The 18,094-nt window shown below is 48.4% G+C and overlaps 1 protein-coding gene and 1 non-coding gene across 4 annotated transcripts in view; both read right to left on the reverse strand.

Moving 5' to 3' along the window:
• Positions 1–18,094, reverse strand: part of ELMO1 (engulfment and cell motility 1) — a 391,973-nt gene that overhangs the window by 324,738 nt on the left and 49,141 nt on the right. The window lies entirely within an intron of this gene.
• Positions 7,899–8,005, reverse strand: LOC132211554 (U6 spliceosomal RNA). The gene has a single exon (XR_009447471.1). It is a non-coding gene; the product is annotated as a U6 spliceosomal RNA (small nuclear RNA).

Genomic DNA, 18,094 nt, shown 5'->3' on the forward strand with positions numbered 1-18,094 from the left:
CTGTCTCTGTGGTCAACAGACCTGAGGCTTTGTTCCTAAGATTATTTGATGCTGATCAGGACCTCGTGGTCCTGAGGCCTTAATGCTTAAGGGGGTGGCAGTGCTACAGCTTGTATGGGAGTCGTAGGAGGCTATTCTCTGGCCCCTTGTTCCTACTCTAAGAGGGTCTAACTGCATGACTAGCAACATGCTAAGGGGATAAAGCTCACCCTGGGGGTAAGGTGTTGCCTATAATCCTCGTTTTCCCAGTTTTGCCCATTGCTACACACCCAGGACATTCCGCCCAGGTGACATTCCGTACCTGGCCCACGTTCAGGCTCTGCTGGTGCCTAAGTGCCTCCTCTATCAAGTCTGCATCTGTCAGATTCCATGGTACGTTTTTTATCACTATTCCACATTTTGAAAGGTTCCTTTACTATGGGACTTCCCGGGCCTTTAATATAATATATGTAGATGGTGGAATCTTTATGTGCAATGTACAATATTTCCCACATGTACATGTCCAGAAAACACCTCCCTCACCATGTGTCCGTGGCCCTGGTTTCTTATGGGATACGCTTTGGGAAATGATGCACTGAGACCATTTGCCTCCTTGGTTTTTCAGGAAAAAAGAATTGTTGCCAAACAGCCTTGGCCAGAAACGCGCAGTGGAAAGTGGCGGGGAAAACGCTTGACTTTAGGCCTGTGTTGAATTATTATCACCTGCATCTGTGGGACCGTCTCCAGGAAAGCAGCCCACTTCTTTTGAGCAACTCTTTCCAATTCACATGGGGCAGTAAACATTCAATTAACTGCAGCTTCTACTGTGCAAACTGGCCGCAGATCAATAGCGAGAGAAATGGAGTATTTGTAGCAGTGATAGCTGGAATCTGCATGTCTCCCCTCTTGCTTTCAATCTCCGCATGGTGACTCGGGGAGTAGAGCACATAAACCTTGCCCAGCCTGCCTCTGAGCATCTCCAGGGCACCGTTCCCCACCAACTGCCTCCCTGCGCCCATCCCCACAGACACGGGCAATGTCTCTGAGTCAGACGTGGCAAATAGGCGTTCAGATCACCAGCAGTGCTTCTGCAGTGGCCGCTGGTAGCACTGCTTAGAGGCGGCCTGCCCCAGATGGGCCCGGTCCGGGGACTCTCCAGGTGTGTGTGGGCCCCGGGAGTAGAGTGAGCTCCCAGGCTGAGGCTGGCTACCTCTCTCCTCGCCTAGCTGCTGCCACTTCCAGGCACAACAGCCTCCCCTGCCTCCTGCCTTCGGTCACGGTGAGCCCTCTACCTGGACGGTCTTTCCCTCTCCTAGAGGTCAATGCCCGTCTCCTGGTCCAGCTCCTGGAGGGACCCCTGGCCCCACGGCTCCTGGCTGGCAGCAGCTGCCCCTTCCTGAGTGTTTGCAGTGCACCTACCGGGCACCTGCTCAACTTCTGCCAGAGGTTTCTACGACTTCCCCAGGGACACGGGTGATAGACCTTATTCACCTCTGCACCTCGGGTCCTGAGCAGATGGCATGGCCAGCAGTACGTGAATAAATCTCTCTCAGACAAGGGAATGAATCACTCTTCTCTTAAAAGCGAATCCTGAGGTTCTTTTAAGGGTGAGGAATCACTCAGGCCACAAATGCATTTTTAAAATCCAGAATCCCTCGCACAGGAAACGCCCAGGGCTCCCTCCAGCAGCCGCTCACTGTTCCCATCGCCAGAACCAGCAAGGGAGGCGCTCGGAGGCCAAAGTGAGATGAGACCAGAGCCCCACTTTGCCTGGAGCTCTGCGAGGAGGGAGTCGCATCTCAAATGGAAAGTTCATTATCTCACAGACCAGGCACACACTTCCCTCCTGGCTCCGGGTTTGGATATTTGCTTTTCAAATTCCTTTCCAGCTGTTGTAATGCTGAGGCTTCCCTCCTCCCAGCCCCCTCCCCTCTCCCTGGGCTCCCTCCCCCTGCAAGCCTTGTCACCCTGAGGGGTGCTGACATCCCCTGTGGAGGAGCGGGAGCCCAGGCCAGTTCCCTATCTCAGAACCCAGACTGCAGGCCACAGGAAATGCTGGAGCCTTCCCACCACTGTGCCAGCCAAACCCTCCAAGTTCCCAAACCCGCTGATGCAAAAACAACACGTGCCACTCCCCTACCCTCTCTCCCCAGCAGCAGCCCAGCTCACAGCCACCCTGGAAGCTCCACTGCACCCGGGTACAGGGAGGACCTGCCTCAGAGGCAGGTGCTGGGCTGTGGCGCCGGGACTCCCACCTGACCGCCAGCAGAGCTAGTCACTGTGAAGGGCGGTGCCCAACATGATGCAACGGGCACCCGCACAGGATGGCATCCCCGCTGCCCCTCTCCCTCCTTGGGTCCCTGAGAATGTCCTCCTGCGGCTGAGCACGGGCTTGTGGAGCAGTGGGAGTCGGATGTCTGCCTGGGCCTTAATCCCGCTCTGCAGGTCCACAGCTCTGTGACTCCAGACAAACTGCATAGCACATCCAACCCCCATGTCCTCATCTGTCCCACTGGGTCAACAGACCTTTCTCCAGGGACTGTGTGGAGACTGAACATACGCAATTAGACCAGGGCCAGCTGTGGTGTTAATGTTGTTGTTGTTGTTGTTGTTGTTATTATTATTATTAACTAGAGGCCCATGCACTGGGGGGAGGGGTGTCCCTCAGCCCAGCCTGCACCCTCTCCAATCTGGGACTGCTGCCTCCCAACCGCTCGCCTGCCTGCCAGTCTGATGGACGCCTAACTGCTCCCCTGCCGGCCCAGTTGCCCCAACTGCCCTCCCCTGCAGGCCTGATTGCCCACAACTGCCTTCCCCTGCTGGCCATCTTATGCCCACATGGGGGCGGCCATCTTGTGTGAGGGTGTGATGGTCAATTTGCATATTGCCTCTTTATTATGTAGGATTACCAGGCATGGGGGACCTGCCTCCTCCAGGGAAACACAGAGGTCCCACCGCATGGTAACCCTCTGTCCCTTGATCATCATAACAGAACTAGACAATGGCCATGAGAGCAGAGGAAATCCTAACTGGCCTGAAGTCCAAGGACATGTTATGGATTTGCAGAACTTCTTTGTTCTGGGTTGAAAGTAATGAGCGCAAGTTTCTAGGTGAGTGACTGAGTTGGGAGGAAGTGGAAGAGGAAGGTTAGGGTTAAGGTTCTGGAAGGAGCGACCTGCATTGCAAAGGTGGGGAGTCGCACCTGCCTGATCAGACAACCCAGTGAAACCAAAGACACCACGTTCTCTCCTGACTGCAGGCTCGGGTCGCAGGAAAGTCCTCTGAGCCCAGGGGCCAATGATGACCAGCCCCTCTCCCAGGTGTCCTACCCTGGCTCTACATAGTAGAACCTCCATGTGTTTCTCAGGGAAGTTTCCATTAAAAACATGCATTTTTCTCATTCTCCGGGTTTCAGATATCTTAGCCTCTGACACAAACTCCCAGTAAGACAAACCCTGTGGAGTCTTCTCTCTTATCTCTCACCTTGGGGGGCCCTGTCAAGCTCCCTGGATTGTAAGCTAGAAATCTCTTCCTTCGGGTTTCTAATCTGGGCTCCCTCAGAGGTATGCCCCAATTTTTCTTGAGATAAAATACTTTCAGGGCACACGTTATCGGCATGCACAGGTTTTTCACACAAACACCTAGATAACAGTGGATCCCAGGGGCCAGCGTTCGCTGTTGATGAACAAAGGGATTTCTCTTCCGTAGAGACTCACATGAATCTAGAAATGTCTTACCACATTGATTTAAAAATAAACCCATGATACGAACTAGGGGAAGGCGGCCTGCAGTTCTACAGGAAAGCCAGTACCTGACTGCATCGGATGACCCATCTGCTTACCACCACCCTGAGGACCACTTGGGTGGGTTTTTTTAAATGCTCTTCCCCTTCACTTTCCCCTGGCCATGCTTCCCTGCAACCTGCCGGCACACCTGGAAGAGGTGAGGCTAAACCCAGTAAGAGGAAAGCAGGCAGGGCTACCAGCTCAGCGCTGGCGAGTTGCTGACTGAGGGCCTTCTCAAATGCCCTTGGCAAGTGACTGGATGCTGGTGATTTTAATTCTTTTCATTTTCGCTCAGCTCTAACAAACTTGGGCTCAACCTGCTGATATTGGCTAAGGACTCAGTTATGCCAAAAACAAGCCAATAATACTAAAAACACGAGAGAGAGAGAGAGAGAGAGAGAGAGAGAGAGAGAGAGAGAGAGAGAGAGAGAGAGAGAAACCTAGCTAGATTAGTTACGAAGATTGTGGGGAAAATGAGAATAGGCCGCCATGACATGCATCTTCTCACTTTTCTATTACGATATGCTTGGCCTCGCCAAGAAAAAAGGCCAGACACTATACATCTCTGTGCACAGCCTGAGTGCTGCTGATGGCGCTGGTAATGGGGTCAGACTCTAGGACCTAATTATCTGCGGCAGGAATTTAATAAAGGCGATCAAAGGAAACCCGGTTCCACTTGATGCTAAGAGTCTAACTTTGTTCAGCTTTTCAATTACACCCCAGAGCTCCCGACTCCACAGAGGCAAGACGGGGTAAGGAGGAGGACCGGTCTGGGAGTCAGACGGGCCTGAACTGCAATGAGAAGGTGGTGGTGTTTCGGCCGGGGCACAAGGTGACCAGGTTTGCATGGTACCTCATCCTGCAGGGGACAGACTGGAACAGGGCATGGATGGACGGGGGGAGCTTGGTGAGAAAGTGAGGGGGGCAGCAGCTCGGGCTGGGAGGGGGGAGTTGGCATTAGAGGTGAAAAAGGTGAAGGACTGATGAGCTACTTTAAGAATAACCATCAGCAGGAAGTGACGACGGACTGAATACGGGGGAGGCAGGGGAGGCTGAAGTCCAGGTCACGCAGGATTCTGTCTGACGTCACCGGATACGCAGACGGCGATGCCATTTACTGAGCGAGGGCTCCTCCAAAGGGAAGATGCTCCAGCGATTTACTGAGCTCCATCGAGTGAATGGGTGCGTAGAGACGCCCGGAGGGACCAGGGGGAAAGTCCATGCCGCTAGGCTAGTGCCAGACCTGACCTGCTCTCCTGCAGGTGACATCTACCATGCAGGGCCACTTCCTTCTTCTTACTAGTAAGTGGGGAGCAGCAGAGTAAGCAGTGCCAGCCGCAGACGGGACCCTGTTTCACTGCCTCCTCGCCTCGTGGTCTCCGGAACATTGCTCTCTGTGCCGAAATTGACTCAACCGTGAAACGGGGAAAACCACAGCACCTATCTCGCCGCTTTCCTGAGATGAGTAAGAAGAGGACGACCGCAAGAGCTAATGCTTCCATAACTCACTACGTGCCAGGCCCTGGCTGGACAGTTCTCATATATTAACGCAGTCAGGGCTCCCGCCAGCCCTGTGACACGGGGGTTGGTAGGGCCCTCACCGAGGAGACCAGCCACTGGCTTGGCTGACTAGGGAGTTAGCTGGTCTGAAGTCTGTGGGCTGAACCATCGCACTGAGCTTCCTCTGACCTTGAGACATGGAAGGTGCTTCGAGCAGGGCCTGGCACGGAGTGAGAGCCGGGCAACACCAGCTCTGTGACGGGGCAAGTCCAGTGTTTTACGGCCCATGTTGTTCACAAGGAAGAAGATGGATCCCTGTTGGCCTCCCATCTCGTCCTCACATAGCAACAGTGAGTGGTGACTCAGGGAACTGGCTTCTGACTCTGACACCAAGGACCAGAATCACATGGCCGGAGCGTTTCAGACTCGTGTTGCTGAGACTGGCCCTGAACTTGACCCTGGCGCAGCGACACAGCTCTGCAGGACCCCTAGGCTCGGGCCCTACCTTCTGGGAGATGCAGGCCTCTATCTCTTTATCCTTCCCCTCCCTGGAGATCCTCTCCCCGAGGGGTTCTTTCTTAAGCAGGTAGCACCACTTCATTTCCACCCACAAGGAATGATCTGACCTGGCATCCCGCCTGCAGAGCGCGGCCTCGGCACGAGCACTCGCCGACACCCTGCTCTCTGGTTGCGGGCCCAGCACTTAATGTGTTATTAGAGTGAAGAACCTAAACAGCAAATCAAGTGACACGGGCACCAGAGAGCTCACTGGGAAGTGACCCGGCTTCACGTGAAGGTTTATGAAACTTGGCTGAGATTTAAAAAATAAAAACTGAGACAGACATTTCAAACATCTACTTAAAATTTTTCCAGGCAAAACTTAATTTGGCCACGTACCACAGCGTAAAACTCTGGGGGACCGACAGAAGAATCCAGCATCAGCCTGCGGGTACTCCCCAGCATACGCACGAGGGGGTGGGGTGATCACCTACCCCAAAGTGACATCAGATTAGGCCCCTCCAATTTCTAAAGGATTTCAACCCAAACCCAGAGCTGCTGACTAGTACAGGCACCTGTGGTTGCCAGTAACTGACAAGATGAAAGAGTGAGTGCCCGCTGACCTCAGTGCCCTCTGCACAGGTGGAGCCTGTGGTGTTTTCTACAGGAAGTTGTATAAACAGCCTTAAGGTTTCATAATGGGAAACTGGTTTAATAACATCTGGTGAAGCCATAAGAGAGTATAAGTGATCATAAAACAAAGTCACATTAAAAAACTCTGACACCAGGAACTATTAATAATATATTGTTGTTGATTCATTTATATCCATTACATTTAAAAGAACTCAGCAAGCCCTGACTGGTGTGGCTCAGTTGGTTGGGTGTCGTCCCATGCATTTAAGTTTGCAGGTTTGATTCCTGGTCAGGGCACATGCCCGGTTGTGGGGTTTGGGGGCTCGATCCCCAGTAGGGTGTGCAGAATGCGGCCGATCAATCAATGTTGCACTCTCACATCGATGTTTCTCTCTCCCTCTCCCTTCCTCTCTCTAAAAATCAATAAACTATTTTTAAAAAGAACTCAGCAAGACTAGAATTCTTACACATTGTTGGTTAAATAGTAGGATTCCTTTAAGAAACAGTGGGGGCAGTTGCTTGTAATATTAAATATATATTTTCCACATGACCCAGCAATTCCACTCCTAGGTATTTACTCTAAGAGACATGAAAACACATGCCCACACGGTGACTTGCATTATTCATACAAGCCGAGAACGAGAAACAACTGATAAGTGGGTAAACAGATTCTGGAACGCCATCCACCTAACAGAAGACTACTCCTAATAAAAGGAATGGATTACTACACACAACAGACACGTATCTGCAGGGCATTATGCTAAGTCAGGGGTCAGCACACCAGCTGCTGGCAGAATCCGGCCCTCTGCCTAGTTTTATAAACAAAGTTTTATTGGGACAGAGCTACACCCAGTCAGTTCTACACTGTCAAAGACTGCTTCCCTGCGGCAACCAGCAGGGCTGAGCACTTCCTGCAAAGAAGCCTGCAATGTTTACTGTCTGAATCTTTGCAGAGAAAGTCTGCCAATCCCTATGCTAAGTTAGAGGGGGCAGATGCAAAAGACCACGTACGGCATGATTCCATTTATATGAGATTCTGGATCCGGCAAAACTATACCGATGGAAGCGTATCGGTGGTTGTCAGGGCCTGGGGAGGTGGGGGCCTGACTGCACAGGGCACAAGGGAACCCTGCGGAGAGATGAAGACGGTCTGACTCCTGACTGTGGCGCTGGTTACAGGACTATCGACGCTGGTCAATTCTCATCGAGTGGAAATGGAAAGTGATTTTGTTATATCTCAACAAAGCCCACCAATTACCACCTCCTGCTGGGTATTATTACAGTACTACTTCCTGCCAAGTATTCGTTCAGGGGCTGGGAAAGTGACCGAGTTTCTGCCCAGGTGGTGCAGTCACAAAATGGTGGGACTTCACACAGACCCATCATGGACCCACAGCTTAGCCACACCTAACTAACATAGGGCTCATTTCTGGATCCTACTCTTTCTCTAGACGCTCTCTCTAGGTAATGTTATCCAATCCCATAGATATATTTTATTTGACTTTAAATAAGGAACACTTCACGAATTTGCATGTCATCCTTGCCCAGGGGCTATGCTAATTTTCTTTGTATCATTCCAATTTTAGTATATGTGCTGCCGAAGCGAGCACCCCATATAATTTTAAATGTAGATTCAAAACCCAAATCTTCCTCTTTTCCTTCCTCCTTCCCTTCCTTCCCTCTTTCCCCAAATATCTAGCTCCTACTTGATACGGCTCCTCAGTCATCTCACAAGCATCTCCAATAGCAGATGTGAAATGAAACTTTCTTCCAAAGCGGCCCCTCCTTCAGAGTTCTCCCTATTGAAAAGCGGGTTTGGGGCGCACCTTTATACACGCTTTTCTGTTGCTTCTCCTCTTGGGGGTTACACTCCCAATTCCTTGAAGTAAACGGCCGCACCCATACATATGACTCCCTCACTCAGTTCAGTTCTAACTAGAACCCTGCCCCGCCCCCCATAGGTCTCTCGGACATCAGGAGTCCTCTGCCGACAGAAGGCCAGAAAACACCCCAGACACCCCATCTCTGAGCCACTATGCGGTGAAGGAAGCCAAAGTGGAACCCTTGGCACAGGTTCCCTTCGAATCAAATTCTCCGGTTGCTATGCCTTTACCAAATTGAGACTTCAAGGATACTCAGGGGCGCTAATAAAGCCGGTATCTAACACTGATTCTGCTGCATACAGTACCGAATCTATGACTGAACATGTTCAAGCATCAGATTAAAGCCTAGCCTGCTGAAACATGCTTATGTCAGAGGTCTCCTGAGGTTTTACCACACTTGAGCACTTCTGCTTTCACCTCAATGTTGATCCAATTGGACAAGGACACTTCTCGTGTGTGTGTGTGTGTGTGTTTAAATCTTTAGTGTATAGAAAATATAACACAGGAGGTTTATAAGACATGCAGGCTTTAGCCCTGTAATCTGGTCTTTATTTCTGTCCTGATATTTTTCTCCCACAATTCTTACATTTTGTAACTAAGGTAAGAAAAATTCACATCAAACCAGATTTCTTCTTTCTCTCATTTCACCATCTTAACATTTAGCAAGTTCTGCTTGAGAAAGGGGAGAAAATGGTGTTTTGTGGACATCTCCTGTTTTGCAGGTGCAAGACAGCTGAGGGTTTTTCCTATCCCATCACCCCGATGGAAAAAGAACTCACAGCGTGAATGCAACTGACGCGGGGTCAGAAGCACCTTCTGACAGGCCTCCGGATGTTTTATCAACTCTCACATTCTAGCACTTGGAACCTGTAGGAGATCATCCCTGGGCGGCGTCCAAAACATCTTTATATCTGACAGCTGCAAATGACTGTCATAACTTGAAAGCTGAGAAATACAGGTAAGTTTTCAGCTTTATCGAATAAAAAGCTCTCTGGCCCAGAGGTTTACATCGGAGCCTGCATGGAATGAGAACGCGATCGTAGTTTTCCTTCCTGTCTACCCCCATCGGTGGAAAAGCACATCCACTCTTACTGAAGTAACTTGTAAAGCAGACCACATTCCCACTTTGTGCTTTCAACTCCACGGTGTGGTCCTACATTCTTACAGCATGCGACGGCTGTGAACTTCACAGAGCGGAGCATCTTTCAAACGGGCACCTGAAATTCAAAGGAGTTGTCGGGTGAACACTGATTAATCCCCAAGCTGCCCGCAGGGGGTCGTGTTCACGTGTCCAAGGCAAGAGCGAAGCGGGAGCTTCAGAGCACAGCAGGGAAGAGATGGTATCCAACCTCCCTCTGTTAGCGCTGGCCACCACCACAGCGGCCTCGGGACTTAAAGGACAGCAGACCTGCTCCACGCCGATCCCTGGAGAAGCTCTCATTAGAGAAAGAAGAGGACTGTCATCGGCTGTCGACCCGCCAAAGCGCCACTGCTCCATGGTCTCAGTCATTCTGTCTTACGCCCCAAACTTTGATCTCAGCTATCGTATCATCAAAGTTCAAACCTGGTGTGAAGACACAGGAAAAATGTGGCTTCCGAGGTAACGCGGAAAGCTGAAGAACCAACCAGCCAGGTAATCAACAGAGACCACCTGAAATCCGCCTTTCCTCAATAGTAGACCCTCTTCTCTCAGTGATTCCCATAATGACTCCAACTCACTGCTGCTGTTTTCCTAGGTGATGGAGACATCATGAAGTGTCTCCATAAGGACCATTCTCCTTCTTGTGTTGTTGTGATCCCAAGTTTGTGTAATAATCTCAAGTTTCACAAGTGCAAAAGGTAAAATAGTAAATAATCGTTGTATAACTTACTGAGGATTTCAACTGTGACACTGATTCGGAAACATCTGAAAGATGAACCACGGAGGGAAGGTTTCACTTCTGTCCACCAGCTACAGGGACCTCTGCACCAGTGAGGTCCCTAGGTTATTAAAGTGGCCGGAAAGTTATTCCCAAATTCTATGCAGAAAAGCCCATCATACTCAGAGGCTAAGGGATGAAAAGGAGATTCACAAAGGATAGCCTTACTTTGCCCCTCAATTTCCATAACTGCCCATTCTTCTACAAGGCACCGGAAGGAAGTGCAGTCATCCCTCAGTATCCAAGGAGGATTGGCTCCAGGACCCCCTGGATGCCAAAATCCACTGTGCTCAAGTTCCTGGTACAAAAATGGCATACTATTGCACACAACCTGTATTTGCAGGGTGTACTCACACATCACCTCATTTGCATGGATTTGGCATATTGCTGGGCATCTGACAAGTTCAAGTCTCACTTTTTGGAACTTTCTGGAATTAAAAAAAAAAAAGTTTTCAATCCATGGTCAAGTGAATCCAGGCATGAAACCCATGGATGTGAAGGGCCAACTGTATAGTCATATCCTTTAGGCAGTCTCAATGAGCTGTTCCGTGTGTATCTGTTCTTCAAAGTTAAATTATGCTGTATACATCAAAAATTAACTTCAGCGTTAACCATTTCTCATATATTAAAACAGACAAACCGAAGCTTCCAACATCCATCTAATCTCATCCCATGCAGAAGCTCTGTGAGGTGGTTGGCAAACGCTGCTACATAATCTCATTTTACAACCAGGGGACTGAGGCACAGAAGTTAAGACCAACTCAAAAGCAGATCCATTCAATCTATCAAAACCTGGTGCTCAGAACAGCAGCCGAAGAAAGACCAAAGTCATGAAACCGTGTAGGAATCATTTACTCTTGTCTGCGTTCTATGCTTCTACTTAAGGAGAGGAAGTCAGATTTTGAGGCTCTCCCTCCCTCACACCAATGAGCCTCATCCATGCAACAATTCAAGGCTGGGAAGACATTACAGCTGCCCTCTCCCAAGGTCCATGCCTCTGGGTGTTTGCAAAACAGCAGTATTCCCGCCTCGATGCAAAGACCAGCTCTAATTTGTGGCAACGTCCCCCAGACTCTTCCGAGGGAAACAGAGACCCTCCATTCACTGCACAAACATTAGCAAGGTCCTTCCTTTCACCAGTCATGGAGCTTGGAAAGTCTGACACAGAGCGAAATGAACCCGGTTCCTGATCGCAAGGCGTTTATTACATTCTTATTCTCAGCCACTGAATAATGGGCTGAAGGAATCATGGCGAGAATAAGAGAACAAAATCTCACCAGATGCTACTAAAATACTTCACACCGACAGAGCGCCATTAGGCCAATAAAAATATGAAAGCGAATCTGTGTGGGGAGGGGTTTGTACAAGCCCCCCACTTTCTGGCCTCTGCCTCTTTCTCTGTCCCATCTCCTACCACACCCCTCCTTGCTCACTCTCTTCTGGCCACTGGGGGCTTCTTGAAGTTCCTCAGACATACCTCACTTTCCACCCACTATTACCACAACTTCCCATAGCTGGCTTGCTCACTGTATTCAGAAGTCCGCCCAAATGTTATCTCCCCAGAGAAGTCTCCATGTGACCGAATGCCAGTAAGCATGGTACACACGCACCTCCAGTCCTCCTCCCCCGCTCACTCGCCCTCCTTCAGGGCACAGGTTACGAAGGTGAGGGGGGAAATGGGACCAGGGCTTCAAAAGTGCCAGCAATGTTCTCTTTCTTAGGCTGGGTGCTGGGGTACACGGGTATTCATTTTATTATTTTTCATTAACAATACATGTATGTTATATGTCCTCCTTTGCCTATATGGTAGACTCAATAAAACTGTAAGATTCCATCATAATTTATTAAAAATAAAACTGCTAGATTGTGGTATTTATTTATTTATTCCCTTGCACGAAACACCAAATGTTTGCATGATAACGAAAGAATGAGGTGTTACTCTACTGAAATAATGGAAAACCTTGTCCCCTATATTTAAATTAGCTGTGTCTTTAGAACGACGCACGATGCAGAAGAATCTATGATCTGCTACAGAATGAATGTTTTCTTCCCTCGAGCAGTAAGGAACACATTGTTGACTGATGTAGAGTTTAATAACCTCCAGATTTGAACCGCACAGAACAAGTGCCTTCTCTTAATCAGTGGAATGTTTCTTATTCCTCGCCTGGCTTTCCTTCCTCTCGCGTATCCCCTGCATTTACTCATCACTCCCTTGATGAGTTGACAGCTTGTCATGTGATGATTATTAGCAACTCTGGGCAATGAGATGGGGGTGCAGATGGGGGTTCAGACAGAGGGAAATGAGAAGCAACTGAGACGTAGGCTCAGCAGTGCCTCCTTTCCATGTCCCTGTTACTAAAACTAATGCAGGGAACTGTCAAAAGGAAAATCCTGCCATGACTGAAATTGCTGCAAATACTTGCTAATAATTGCCATGTAGTCATTCCCTTGACCTTTTGCGGTAAGTTCAGAAGGAACGCTGGCGCTCTGCTCAGTTTCAGTTTTTTTAAAAAAGCAATGAGCTTCTAGTTGCAAGACTCTTTTATTTGTTGTAAAAAACCCAGTCCTGTCCCAACATTTTAAAATTAAGAAAATTAACCCGAGAAAGTTGACTGAGGCAACACACACATATCTTCCTATGATTAAGACATGGCCTGGGCTGTCACAGGGCCTGGGTTGGGATCTGGCTCTATCGCCGAGTAGCCAAGGGAATCTGGGCCAATCCCTTAAGATCACTAGATCTCGGTTTCCTCATCTGTAAAATGTGGAGAATACTGCTCCCTCCAAGGGTGCTGAGATGTTTAAATGATGCCCAGTACTTCCATGAGGCCCTGGCACATAGTAACTGTTCAGTAAATGATCAATATTTTTATTTCCTAAAGTCACAAAGCCAAGGATGTCCAAAATAGAATTTTCCTTAAATTTCTCTTGTTATCCAGCCTTAACTAATACACATCTCATTTTTAATGTTATAGCAACGTAATAAAAAACACTTTTTATGACTTTGAATTGTGCTAACACATTTTTCTTTCCTCTCCAGGGCTAACTGAAACATATGCAAGTATACTTCAAACTAATAAAAAGGTAGTAATTCAATAAATAACCATGACTCTCCTTTCTGCCAGTCCCTTCAGTCTAGTTTACACATTTAATGGGTATTTGCAGCTGTGTTTCTGGATAAATCCTTCACTCATTAAGGGATCTGGCAGTTGGCACTTCTCTACACCCCTCTTTTTTCTTTTTTTCATAATTATCTTCCTTTTCAGACTGGCATAGAGCAGAAGGAAGCAATTATCACGAGACATCTCCTCAGTCAGATGGGCTCTTAATGATGGCAAATGAAGCAAGAAAGCAAGAGCCAGCCCTATATCCCGGGCTTGTAAGGGAGGATCCCCCTCCTCTCCCAACCAGACCCCCAGTGCTGAGGAGGAGTTAGCATGTGCTGTGACACCTACAGAGAAAAGTCACAGAAAGATGACCACCTGAAACCCACCCGCCACCTGCTGTGCAAGCCAGCACTTCCCAGGGCAGCAGGAGGACCCGAGGTCACAGGGGGATGGTGCCAGGCGGGACGTCTGCTCTGGGAGAGGTGCAGGGGTTTGCTCTGAAGCCATATGCACAGCGGTGGCTTAATGAATGCAGGCTTCTGTGGTAAACCCCTCAGTGGAGTAGTTTGCTTCATTACTCCATCACAAGAAGTCGAATGCGTATTTGTTCATGGTGCTGTTTTAATTTAAGCAGTATCTTTCTTTTATTTATTTTTAATATATTTTTATTGACTTTTAGAGAGAGAACAAGGGAGAGGGAGAGGGAGAAACATTGATCAGCTGCCTCCTGCAAGTCCCCTAATAGGGATCGATTCTGCAACCCAGGCATGTGCCCTGACTGGGAATGGAACCTGCAACCTCCTGGTTCAGGCGACAATACCCAACAAACAGAGCCACGCTGGCCAGGGCCGGGGCCTTTTTGAAAAAAAAAAAATGTATTTTTATTGATTTCAGATAGGAAAGGAGAGGGAGAGAGAGACAGAAACATCAATGATGAGAAAGAGTCATTGATCGGCTGCCTCTTGCAGACCCCACACTGGGGATCGAGCAGCCTGCAACACAGGCATGTGCCCTGACCAGGAATCGAACCATGACCTCCTGGTTCATAGTTCGACGCTCAACCATGCCAGCCGGGCTGGTGCCTTTCTTTTAAACGACTTCACATGTTATCATGAATGCTTAATGGCTGTGCAAACAATTTTCACTCGCTGGAAGCCAACACAACTACTGATAGCAGCTCACAATGTACACAGAACCAACCCCTAATTCACAGTTCTCGCACTCCGACGTCAACAGGGGCCCCTGGTTAAGCACATTTAAGCAGGAGCACTGAATCAGTGAGAAAACACAACCAATTTTGTTCCTTAATATCTCTGAAAACATACTGAACTCATTGCCCTGGGAAAAGGTACCCTGTGTTGAATTTCCTGACACTTATTTTATGATTTTTTTTTTAGTTTAATTATATGTAGGATCCCATGCATGAAGGTTCCACAGGGCTCGTCTGGCCCTGGCCCAGCTTCAGCCTGCTTTTCCAAAGAGCTCTGGCTTATTACACCCTGAGGTCACATGTAAAATATTTCACACCAGTACAGGGTGCCGAGGACCAATCAGAATGCACGCTGGCCATGATGGACAAGAGGCCAGTGAGTCCTGGCTGAGGGCCAAGGTCTTGGACACCCAAGCAGCCCCAGAAAGGAGAGAGAAGGTGGCAGATGCTGAGGCTTTGCTATTGTGATGCGACCATTTCTGTCCAATTGTGTCAGCATCCAGCTCCCATTGCTCCATGCTGTCAAGAAATTAGTTACACATTTTTGGAAGCTTTGCAAAAAGCTTGATATACTGACTACATTCAAGGCATCCATGACCACTTGCCAAATAAAATGAACAATAGTTCATTGTTTTTAGAAGATCTAGAACTTCTACATAGTAATTTTTGGTTCTTTGTTCCTCTCTCGCTGATTCCTATAACATTTCCTCTCCTTTGAAGCCAAATAGTTCTCAAAAGCACACAAAATCAGCCCTGGCCCAGTGGTTCCGCTGGTAAGAGTGTCGTCTTGATACACCAAGGTTGCAGGTTCGAAACCTGGGCAGGACATACAAGAATCAACCAATGAATCCATAATTAAGTGGAACAACAAATCAACGTTTCTCTCTCTCTCTAAAAATCCATAAAAATTTTTTCTAAAAAGCATGCAAAATCACATAACAGGTTACGAAAACATGGTGACTGAGAGGAAAAGAAAACTCCTGTTTTTATGAACCAGTAAACAGATACAAAATGTTTCCTAACCAAAAAGCACCCATTCATGTAACAGGAGAGGAAAGGACTGAACCAAGGTTTAGGATTAGACCTTTGCTCAAAGCCCTGACCTCACGCGCACTGGTTCTAAAGCATGTTCATTCATCCAAGATCAAAAACTTGCAAGAAATCCGTGAACCTGTACTTCACAGCACCCCTTAGTTATCCATCAGTTAAAAACCCCCTCAGGAGTGTCAAGAAAGAGAAGCTGCAGGCCCTGCGTCTGTCCTGGGGTTGACAAAGTCTAGTCACTAGGAGCAGATCTTAGTTCAGGGATGAGTCAGCACAGTGGCCTCACAAAGTTACGCAAATGAGGGGTGAACTAGTTTCCCGGGGTCAGGGGCACTGGCCTTTTGTGACCTGAGAAGGGCTACCCCTCCCAATAGCTCTTGTTAGGCAGAGCAGGTCACAGGGAGAAGGCTGGCAAATAATTTGCGTAAGAAAAAGGAGCTGCCAAGGCGAAAGGAATCCAGCATCCCTTCCTTCACTTTAATTTAACTGATGGGTTGGAACTGTCTGGATGGAAACCTAGAGTCTGAAGGGATTCATTAACAGCCCACCAAAGTGGTATTAAAATGACTTTAACCTTACCATCAGAACAATCAGCAGCTACAGAAAGAAAATTATCTGAAGGGAAGATACTGTACAGAAGACTGACCCTTAGCACCAGGAAGGATGGAGCCGCCGGCTGTCCAATAGCATCGAAAAGCCCATCAGAGCTTCCCCTCTTTTCCCAGAGAAGCTCTAAGCCCCGCCCCTTTCTATGCAGTTGGTGTGTAAACCCTGACCTCTGTCCACTCAGCAAGTTACTCATTACTCACTGCTGAGTGCACCATCACCAACTATCAACCTTTGCTTTCTCCTGTCTCCCCCTGTGGTCAGTTAAATGGCAGGACCCAGAGCTTTTGCACTTCAGTAGTGTTCCTCTCAACAGGTTGGGGAACACTGACCTAAGATGAACAAAAACGTAAATGTATGGAAATAGAAACATTTTTAAGAGTGGAAACAGGACCTGGAGAGTGCCATGTCATGGCCATCCCAGTCCTATTGGCTCAGGAGTAGCAGCTGTGCTCAGGTGTGTCCACTGGAGAACCTCATTGCTGGGGCCCTCGGTGGCCGGTGCAAGGATCTGGGCCAGATCAGTCGGCCAGTGCTCCCTCCCTGGCATCCTGACACAGTCTGGAAACCTGGACCGGGTAAACTGCTGAAGCTGGGGGACAGTGGTGGAATTCAGGACTCGGGGTGTCACTGGCTTCAACTAATGAGTGCAAAAGGATGTTCAGAAAATTGACATGAAAGGGAAAGATTACAGACCACGTTTAGATACCGATTCACATGATAGCACAGAGAGAAAAACAGGGAGAGAAAAAGAACAACATCATCTTAAAAATTGCTACAGCCAGGTTAAGAAGGGGGGAAAAAATGACCACTGATGCCCTGTCTTCCATGTAAATACACATATCTAATTGGCTAAACTCTTGGCTCTGCTCTCCACAGAGTTTCTCCTTTAACATTTCCTCTTTAGAAAGTGGAACCTCTAGTCAAGCAATCTGAGAACACTTACCAAGTCTTCTCTCGGCCTGTTCATTCATAGTCATTCTCAAAGCCAGCAGATCTGACCTCCTAAGTATCTCTCCCAAACCATGTCCTTCCACCTCCCCTGCCACCGTCACTTCCACGGGGACTCCTTTAGTGACCTAGCTGGTCCCTTGCATTCCCTGGCTCTTCCCTCCACTCCCAATTCCATACACGGCAGAGAACTTTTAAAATACCTTACCACTTCCCTCCTTAGAAATCCTCAGTGGATTGCCACTGCTCCCTAGAATCCTTAACTTGACCTTGTCTCGCATCATCCTCTCCTTGTTTGCTGCTTTTCTCCATAAGGCACTGCACAGCCTTCTTGGACTTCGTGACATTGGACAGCCCTCCATCACTATACTTGAGGCTAAATTTAAACGGAAGTCACAAACAAAAACCATAAAAATGGGAAAAACATGGCAATAAATAGACCATGAAATGACACTTGTTTACAGAATGAGAGCTCAGACAGGAAGGCAAGGTGTTGCCTTGTTCGACCTTGGCTGGGCACGTGCTCCCTGGGCAACTCGAAACTGTCACCGCTCTGTGCGTGTCCTGGAATGACTGCAAAAGCACCATAGGTACTGACTTTACAAATGAATACCTGTGAGTAGGCAGATCCACACATACGGAATCTGCAAAGAGTGAGGGTCAGCTCACTCTTCTTGTCTAAGGTTATTCAGCCGCTGTAGCGTGAGGACGGACCCCAGGCAATGCCACTTCACAGCCCATGTCCCTTCATTAGATCAGTGTTGCCAAGGAAAGAACTTGTCTTTCTAAAACAGGGTACCGTGACTCTAGGTAGGTCGCTCCTAATTATTAAAATTGGATTGCGAGTTCACCATCGTTCCAATAGAAAGTGCTGCATGAGAGAGGCAAGACTCTTCATGACATGAACACAAATAAACCTGTATGATGCCCACTCCAATGAAGAGTTACCGTGCAGGACCGAGCTGTCATTCCTTGGTCA

This window comes from Myotis daubentonii, chromosome 10, assembly GCF_963259705.1.
Source record: "Myotis daubentonii chromosome 10, mMyoDau2.1, whole genome shotgun sequence".
NCBI classification, from domain to species: domain Eukaryota; kingdom Metazoa; phylum Chordata; class Mammalia; order Chiroptera; family Vespertilionidae; genus Myotis; species Myotis daubentonii.